Here is a 9,188-nt window from a genome sequence, read left to right as displayed (position 1 = left end):
ACATTATTTAAAAAAGAAAAAAAAAAACTCTTTGTAACAAAGAATATCATCATAAACAAATGCTAAGCAAAAAAAAACAGTGAGTACACAAATGTCTTTCAAAGGATAATGGATGCTCGTGCCTATGTGTGCTAATGTGTGGGGTGTGGGTGAATATGCAATAACAAGCAAAACCTAAAAGGGAACATGTTAGTTGTGCAGAGCTCTAGATGTTTGAGTAACCTAATGTTATTTAACAAGAGTATTTAAGCTCCCCAACAAAGAATGGAATGTTTAGCTAGTATTAGAAAGAAGTTGGCATAGAAGAAACAGTGATGAAATGAAAAATAGAAAAGGGAATATTTCCAACATGTGGGAATCTGGATCCAGGCAGCATAAATACAGCTTCCTGTTGTCTTCTCGACTATTTTATTAAATACATAAAAACTATTCTCACACTTTGATATTTGTTTGTCTTGCTCTTTCTTTTCCCATCTATACTTAAAGTAGGTTTCACTTTAACCAAGAGGAGATTTAAATAACTCTATTCTGAATTATATTGTTCTTAGCACACACAGTTTTTCTCAACTTTACCTCCTCTCTTTGTTGTAGATATGTAAAAGGAACTGAATGTGTAGAAGTCTCACTGGCTGCTATTGGAGTTAAAGTCGTTATAATATCAAATGTCACCTATATATTCCATCAGGTCAGTCAGCAGGAGTTCAAGGAATGACAGTCTGTGGGTGTATGCACTACTTCTGACTTCTAGTCCTGAGTTTTCAAAGTTGCGTGATCTTGAATAGTAAATATAATATTCAGAGACAATGGTATAACTATTCAAAAATATGTCTATATTTTAGAGTCAGTATTATTTCTTTCACACCAAATAAATTATTAATGTATTTGATTGTTGTATAAGTTTCTTTGCAGTAATATGAAGTCCCGTTTATCTACTGCTGCCATCCAGCTATTTCTGAAGACATTTTTCATTATCACACTGAAGAAATACGATTGAGATAGTAGAGGTCAGGAATTCTGCACAACATCCTATAAAACACAACACTCATATGCATTTCTCCATGACAAAGAATGACAAAATTATCTAGCCCTAAATATCTATAGAGCAAGATGGGAAAACTTGCAAAGGGCACATAAATTTGCCCAATGACTCACTGACTCCAGCTGTTCATCCTTTGCAATGCGATAGAGTAGAGACGTTAATACTGGGTCTGGGTCCTTAGGTTTCTTATGTGTATGCTTTGTTTATGATGTCTTAAAATGCAGGCTTCATAATTGGCCCACAATATAACTAATTAGATTGCAGCTTTCTTAAATTCCAAATGCATCTCCCTGTTACCTCCCCAAAATTACAAACAGGTGAACTCAATTGTTCTATTTCATTCATAGAAAAGATAGGTCATAGAATACACACAACTAATCATTTCATAAATTATCACATTGACTATATGGCATTTGAACATAATTGTATTCTCTATCTTAACTAGCACTTGGCATTTCAGGTCTTTAACATTCTTAAACTTGGGTATGATGAAATATCGCACTGTTATTTTTCTAAGTGCTTTTACAACTTATAGAACTATTAAAAATTATCAATATTGCACTACCATGCTAGGTTCTTCTTCTAACAGCTTGCCTTTGCAACTCTTTAACTATTTTCTACTAATTCTTTACTAACTTACATGAATCTTTACAATTTTCGAGAACTTTTTTCTTTAATTTTCTTTATTTATTTTTATGTGAGTACTCTGTAGCTACACTACAGCTCTCTTCAGACACACCAGAAGAGGGCATCAGATCCCATTACAGATGATTGTGAGCCACCATGTAGTTGCTGAGAGTTGAATTCAGGACCTCTGGAAGAGTATTCAGTGCTCTTAACCACTGAGCCATCTCTCCAGCTTCTAGAACTTTGTTTTATTACTTCATGTATTAAAATATAAAATAGCATTTCATAAGTAAAATTATATTAATTAAAAGCTATTCCTTAAAAGCTTATTAATTTTGTGGAAGTATAATAATCATTGTACTTAATAATCTTTTCTCTTTAGTAATTATTTTAATTATAATAGCTATCTTAAACAAATATATTTTAAGAAAAATAGTCAATATTTATTTTACCCTTAAATTGGTCTGGGATAAGTTGTATCAGTTGTCACTTATTTTTAATGCCATTTAACGTGACATAAACTGATACAATTTGCTGATGTTTGCTAAAACTGTATTGTGTATTCTAGGGCAAAGCTCATTTATTGACTAAGTAAATTTTTTGCAATCCATTTAACTGACAATTAATGCTTTAAGTACAGAGAATATATTAGCAAACAATATAAACATGTTCTGATATATGTAGCTACATATGCAGAAGAAAGCAAAGAATAAATGGGGTAAATATACAAAGTAGATGAACTACTACAATCCTATAATAGTTCACATGGTAATAGCACTTCCGGATGGCAGATGCTCTCTGGACAAGACTAGCATAAATAATAGTGCTCAAAAGACTGGGACTTTTCATCAACCCAAACATTGGCAAGGGAAGAAAACCTGAAACTTGAATCCAGTGTTGTGGTCAACACTTTGATCAATATCAGCCTCTGGACTTGAACTCCAGCAGAGCTTCTAGACTGGACACAGATAGTCTGAGAGGAGAAATGATCTCACAGAGAGGACAAGGTGACTGATGTGCTTCCTCCTGACCCACCTTCACACAATCTCCAATCTGCCCTATATGCCCCTTATTGGCTGTTGTTAATCTGCATCCTTTATACAAAAATTCTGATGGCAAATGTGAGTTCTGTGAGTAAATCATCAATCCTGAGAAAAGAGTTAGAGGAAACTCTGACTTTAAAACTCATCAGAAGTCCAGATGTATTCAATATCTGAAGTGGGGTCTGATCATCCTCAGGGCTGTTTGCCCTTAATACACAGGTCTCTGTTAACTAGGAGTTGTTATTATCTTTTAAGTGAAACACATAAGAGGCTAACCAATTTTATTATCCGAGTTTTTCAATGTGATATTCACATATCACCTCAAGTCATTCTCAAATAAAACTACCAATCCAAAACAGAAGAAAAAATTCCTCCTATCTGAGAATATTGAGGACTAGCTGTACTGAAATTATAGTAACTTTTGCTGAATTGACTTTCCCAAAAGCCTTTTTCATAAATGTTTAAAGAGGAAACTCCTGGGCAAGTTCTTCCTATAGCTAAGTAGATAAGTGGCAAGTATCCAGTGCCCATGAATACTGTGAGTAGTTAATGTGGATGCTTGAGAACAAAACCCACCTTTTAAGTCATCATATTTCCTTGCTTACACATCCTCTGGCATTCATGCATCTTGACCTCAATTTTTTTCAGACATCTCCATAACGAAAATGTAGAGGTTTAGAAAGAAATATTGGGAAGATAAATTCATATGTAAACAATATGTCCACAGACTGTTACACAGCTCAAATTAAAATATAAGCAATGTTATTAGGTATTCCTGCAATCTGAAGATAATGCTTCTGGATTTCAGAAGCTGGGGCGCTGTTTACAATAAGAATCATGGCCTCGCCGGGCGGTGGTGGCGCACGCCTTTAATCCCAGCACTTGGGAGGCAGAGGCAGGCGGATTTCTGAGTTCGAGGCCGGCCTGGTCTCCAGAGTGAGTTCCAGGACAGCCAGGGCTATACAGAGAAACCCTGTCTCGAAAAAAAACCAAAAAAAAAAAAAAAAAAAAAAAAAAAAAAAAAAAAAAAAGAATCATGGCCTCCCTAGGCCCATACCTTAGCATATGAATGTATAAAATGCCAACAAAAACAAATAAAAGTAAAAAGCACCAAGACCAGCAAAACATTCATATAAAATTCAAGCATATGATTGTATCCTTTAGCACTTAAGTCACACCTACATAAAACAACACTTAATACTTGGAAGTTCATTTTATGGCAAAGGGAAGGATTGCAGGAAATTAAGTCACTCTGAGCCCTCTCTCTACTTTCTTGTAAGACACAATGGAGAAAACGTTCTGTATTTAAAAGGAAAAACATCAGTTATCATTACACTTAAAGTTCTGGGTATAAAGCTGCCAGAAGAGCAGCAGAATTACACCTGCTGTCCATAAATCTCCACGATGTAAATCAAGATCGAACAGTTAATCATTTCAGGGAATTCTGATCTTGTTATTCCATAAGCTTCATTCACATTAAGAGTCTTTATTCCCATTTAAGCATAGTGAGTGTGTTGGTTTCATATCCAAATGCTAGACTATTTAAAAAAAAAAAAAGATGCAAACACCCAAACTTTGGAACTTTAGTAATTTTTCCCTCTGTTTTTTGTTTTCAACTACTGTGCTAGTACCAAGCCATTGCAACTTCCTGTTTATTATTACCTAGGCTAACAGCTATGATTCTCTGGACATCTTCATTATGAAAACATGTTACTTCATAGCCGTACTAAAAGTTTCCTCAGCCTAGACATTTCCAAAGCCTCTTCTCATCCGAAACTGAATTCCGAGCTGCCTGCTCCACTCATGCGCAGTTCCTGATTGTTCCCTCACCATTACACTCCGTCCAGAAGCTGCCTGGTCCACGCATTCGCAGTTCCTGTTTGCTCCCTCATCATTACACTCCTTCCAGAAGCTGCCTGGTCCACGCATTCGCAGTTCCTGTTTGCTCCCTCGTCATTACACTCCGTTCAGAAGCAGATGGCTTTCTGCAAGCTCTCTCTAACCATAAACTCATGAGCCGGCTATGCATAGATTAGTTTGCACCTTGGAATTTTTCTTAATTAAAAATTGTGCAAAAGTTTCAAACTCCCTGATATTTATTTAAAGATGTATAATCCCCAGATATATATGTGAGTACTGACCCAGGAGGAAGTTTGAAATTAATTCCATTGTGTACATTTTACAGATAAGGATAACCTACATATTTAAAAATATTTAACGGAAGTTTACCGGAAAGTGCCAGTCTTGGCTAGTTGTGTCATTTAGATACAGACCCGATGGTACAGAGATTTTGTACTTTACCTACAGTTAGAGTAAATGTGAATTTAAAAATCAGATGGTTAAAAACTATACCAATTAACTTTTATCATCTAGCTATCTGATTGACATTGTTAAAAGGTAAATATAGTAACAACTTTTTCCTTCTCTTTCCACCATTCTCATGTTCCTTATCTCACTCCTTAAGCTATTTTTTGATATGCGCATATATAGGTGTGTGTATTATGTCTATATAACTATATAAGATCCCACCTGATGAGTCTTCCTGTCATTTTTATGTGTATGATTTCGGGGCTGGACACTTGATATTGGAAAACGAGTGGAGGAGCTCAATCCCTGGAGAAGATCAATTCCTCAGTAGATCCAAGAGATCTTTATGTGAAGTGCTACTTCCACTACTCTGTAGAGTTTGTCTGCCTGATATAAACTGTTTTAGTCTGTTTGGATCATAAAAAATGATCTATCTCTCTCTCAACTACAACAGATAGATTTGGTGAATACTATAGTCTAGGTTAGTGGTTACAGTATTTTAGAATATAAGTGCATTTTTCCCCGCATATGGACTTCTTTTTTTGGTTGTGTGTGTGATGTGAGATTCTAACCTACATAAGTTTCATGGCCAGAGCTAGACCAGGCAAGGCTGATACATGAACTGTTGATTGGATCAAGGCCAGAGGGGTGGGTGGAGGTGCTCAGGATCCAAAGGTCTGAAGCTATGCCAGGCAAACTATTTGACTTTAAAAAAACACAGTATAACCAATTTTAATTTTCTGTTCTTATTTTGTTTGTTTGGAGGGCTGAACATATATGAGATTTATTCCCACTTATTCTCTATTCTTTGCCCCTAATTCAACAGAAGATGATCAGACACTTCCTGAAATGGTCCAGTGACCTGGAACATGAAAAGACAAGAAAAATGGAATAACACATATAAATGTATATGTATAGAGATTTTGTATTTTACCTACTGTTAAAGTAAATGTGAATTTAAAAATCAGATGATAAAACTACACCAAATAACTTTATATATCTTTATAAATATATAAATTGTTCTATGTCCAAGAGAACAATTAATATAATTTCTTTTTTTGTTTGTTTTTGGGTTTTTTGTTGTTGTTGTTATTTTTTGAGACAGGTTTCTCTGTGTGGCCCTGGCTGTCCTGGAACTCACTCTGTAGACCAAGCTGGCCTCAAAACTCAGAAATCCACCTGCCTCTGCCTCCCAAGTGCTGGGATTAAAGGCGTGTGCCACCACCACCTGGCTAATATCATTTCTTATGGGACTATGTAATCTCAGTGGTGGGAGATGAAGGACCATGGTGCCACATAAGGCTGGACAGGTAGAGAGAGACCAGGTTAGAGGGGCCTGTCTGAAAGAATTCTGTCCTCATCTTAAGGACAATAGACATTATTAAAGGTGTTTTAGGCAAATAGGTATATGTCTGTACACTCCATATTTTTACTTGGCTGCAGTGAAAATGAATTGGTTATCTACTACTGATTTAGTGGATTCTACAGTATCTACAAAACAACAATTTTTGTCTCAGTAGAAGATAGTTCTGTGGAGGACAAACAGAAGCTTGGTGTAGCTCCTCACTCTACTTAAAACATTTCCAAACCAGGAAATGTGCTTTGCAAGCACTTTTGATTCTCATGCAGCCTCATATATGTCTAGCTCAGTTGTGTCTACTTGCCATCAACCATGAGTCCTGTTCTCATGAAAGACATTTGTGAACTTTTACAAGGTACCATATTTCATTGGAATTAAGTCAATAATTTTTTTACAAAGGGATCTTTGAAAGAGAGATTAAAACTAAATTATAGAATGAACAACAAAGAGAGTCTCATGTCCAAATGTACTCACTACCATGTAAACAATTAGGAGCATTAAAAATATATACTAAACTGACCTTTTAAGTACTTAATATTTTAAAAGTTCTTCTAGAAATTTCATTCATTGTGTAAACATTTACTGAATTTGTTGAATGCTTGATCTATGCAGAGTTCTAAGACTGACTCTGGAAGGGCTAACTCATATTTTCTAGCATAATGCAGGGTATACATAGGACTAAAGTTGTCATTTTGGCTGTGCTCCATTTCCTGCCTCACAACTCTGCCTACTTTTCTAGAGGCCTGCTTCCATCAGGGACACCAGCCAAGACCCCTGCTGCAAGCCTTTGCTCACCAACTCCCCTGAAAGTACACACAAGAGCAGTAAACTACACCCCATACCTTGTGCTCCATTTCCTGCCAGATTTTTTTCCCAGAGGTCACACAGGCACCAAGGATCACGGACCATGCTGGTAATAGGGACCTTCAGAGCAACTTTAGGACACAAAACCCTAGACTCCACACAGGCCACAAAACTGCCAGTGGAGACACACCATTGCTCTTAAAGATTCCCTAGTAAGCAGCACTTCAGGCTACACAAGTCAGAAGACTGAGAGGAAACAGAAGGCAAGGGAAGAAAACACCCAAAGACTGCCCATCCAACAAAGATAAACTCAGAAATCAGCACCTGAACCTAAAATAACCACAAAACCCACATGGCCAGAGGCAAATTTAAGAACACAATCAGCAACAACCAGGGTAACATGACATAACCAGAGGTCAGCTATGCTACTATAGCAAGTGTTACACATCCTAATACACCTGAAGCATGAGAAAATGACCTTAAATCCAATCTTAGGGAGATGATAGAGGCCTTTAAAGAGGAAATAATCCCTTGTAATAAATCCCTTAAGGAAATACAGGAAAATACAATCAAATGAGTGAAGAAAATGAATAAAACTGTTCAAGAACTGAAAATGGAAATAGAGGCAATAAAGAAAACACCAACCAAGGAAATCCTAGACATGGAAAACTTAGTAAGAGAACAGGAGCTACAATTTCAAACATCACCATCAGAATCTCAGAAAGAATATCAGGTGTAGAAGATATGATAGAAATACATTAGTCAAAGAAAATGTTAGATCTAAAAAGCTCCTGACACAAAATTACCAGAAAACCAGGGACATTATGAAAGGACCAAATCTAAGAATAGGGAGAGAAGAAGATACTCAGCTCAAAGGACCAGAAAATATTTTCAACAAAAATCATAGAAATGCCCTCAACCTAATGAAAGAGATGCCTATAAACGTACAAGAAGCTTACAGAACAACAAATAGATTAGATCTTCCTGCCACATAATAATCAAAATACTAAATGTACAGAACAAAAAAATAAATAAAAAAGGAATATCAACTGCAAGGGAAAAGGCCAAGTAACATATAAAGCAGACCTACTGGAATTACACCTAACTTCTCAACAGAGACTTGAAAGGCCAGAGGGCCAGGGCAAATGTCCCCCATTCTCTAAGAAACCACAGATGCCAGCCCATACTACTATATTGAGCAAAACTTTCAATCACCATAGATGGAAAAAACAAGATACTCCATGACAAGACCAAATTAAATAATATTTATTCATAAATCCAGCCCAATAGAAAATACTAGAAGGAAAACTCCAACCCAAGGAGGTTAACTATACCTTGAAATAAGGTGTAAAAACACAGGAAAACATGAAAACACAGGAAATAAATAATTCCACACCAGCAAAACCAAAAGAAGAGAAGCACACACACACACACACACACACACACTAACACTACACTACCATTACCAACATCAAGATAGCAGGAATTAACAATCGTTGGTCATTAATATTTCTCAAAATCAATGGACTCAATTCCCCAATACAAAGACATGCACTAACAAATGGATGAGAAAACGGGATCCATCTTTCTGGTGCATACAAGAAACACACCTCAGCATCAAAGACAGCCACTATCTCAGACTAAAGGGCTGGAAAAGATTTTCCAAGAAAAGAGACCCAAGAAACAAACTCAAGTAGCCATTCTAATATCTAAGAAAATAGGCTTACCACCAAAATTAATCAAAAGAGATGGGGAAAGATATTTTACACCCATCAAAGGAAAAATCCACCAAGATGACATCTCAATTCTGAGTATCTATTCCCTAAATACAAGGGCAACCACATTTGTATGTGTGTGTGTATATATATATATATATATATATATATATATATATATATATATATATATATATAAAACAAAGCTTAAATCATACATCAAACCCCACACATTAATAATAGAAGACTTCAACACCCCACTCTCAGCAATGGACAAATCATCAAGACAGAAA

General features: G+C 36.0%; 1 long non-coding RNA gene across 1 annotated transcript; it reads right to left on the bottom strand.

Moving 5' to 3' along the window:
- Window positions 1-918: 918 nt before the first annotated feature.
- Window positions 919-4,469, bottom strand: LOC116071913. Its single transcript, XR_004111234.1, has 3 exons — window positions 4,372-4,469; window positions 3,286-3,361; window positions 919-1,026 (listed from the first exon to the last, which is right to left on the bottom strand). It is a non-coding gene; the product is annotated as an uncharacterized LOC116071913 (long non-coding RNA).
- Between the last annotated feature and the right edge of the window lie 4,719 nt (window positions 4,470-9,188).

This window comes from Mastomys coucha, unplaced genomic scaffold (genome assembly GCF_008632895.1).
Source record: "Mastomys coucha isolate ucsf_1 unplaced genomic scaffold, UCSF_Mcou_1 pScaffold23, whole genome shotgun sequence".
NCBI classification, from domain to species: domain Eukaryota; kingdom Metazoa; phylum Chordata; class Mammalia; order Rodentia; family Muridae; genus Mastomys; species Mastomys coucha.
This window is presented reverse-complemented; position numbering and strand designations above follow the sequence as displayed.